Source organism: Arachis duranensis, chromosome 6, assembly GCF_000817695.3.
Source record: "Arachis duranensis cultivar V14167 chromosome 6, aradu.V14167.gnm2.J7QH, whole genome shotgun sequence".
Lineage (NCBI taxonomy): Eukaryota > Viridiplantae > Streptophyta > Magnoliopsida > Fabales > Fabaceae > Arachis > Arachis duranensis.
In genome coordinates, this window is record NC_029777.3 from 103,669,685 (window position 1) to 103,670,735 (window position 1,051).

Sequence of the window (1,051 nt, forward strand, 5' to 3'; positions counted from 1 at the left end):
CGTCTATTCAATAAATATTATATTCATTTATTTCTATATTGCATGTAAAATAAATAATTAATGTTTAAAAAAAGTTAATAAAAGAAAGAAGTATTCTTTTTTTTTACCAATTCTTAGATGAAAATTATGTCATTTGAACTATAACTCGTTGATAAAGAAAGAAATATTCTTAATTATATATTAAATAGAATAATTCTTTATTAGGCTCATTCTCATACAAATAAAAAATTTTCTTAATTTTATATCTGTAATATTTTATACCAATTAACTTTAAAATTTAATTATTTTTTGAATAAATTAATAAAAAAATAATACAAATAATTGTTTAAATATAATTATATTTTAATTTTTTATTTTATTATGTACAATTTGAGAATAATTTGAAATAAAATATAATGAACTTGTTGTAACTGCCATCTATTTTGTGCTTTGACTATGTCGTCATCTGATGGCGCCTTCATGGAGACCGTGATTCTTCTACAGAATCGATTTTGCGTTTGGAGTTAGCCAACCAGCAGCAGCGACAGACATGCGTCTTTCTTTTCTATGGCAGCAATTTTTCGGACTTTGAAGGTCATTTATGGTAGAGGTGGAATGTGGTGGGTTCAAAAAACGTTAAAATCTGTGACTAGTCAGAACGATAATGGAAGGCGTTAAAATATGTGACTAGTCAGAACGATAATAGAAGCACCTGCCAACAAATAAAACAGTGAAAATGCTTGAAGACATCACATCGACAATAACAGAGTAATGGAGGAATTCAATCAAATTTTCCTGAGTATTTTTGTGGTGCAAAGGTCGTCCGTGTGTTAAATGAGGAAATTAGTATTTTTGTTAGTGCCGGTTTGTTTGTTCAGCCCATAACAAAAAAAAAATAATAACAATAATAAATAAATTAAATTTACCTGATAACTTTTGACAGTAGGTTAACTTTTAAAGAGTGTTGCACTCCCTACTTTACCTGAAGTGCACTAGCTTTCGGCATATCTATATGGCTAGGCTATATCACAATTTCACACCATCATTTTCGAGTAATTTATGGAAGCTCATA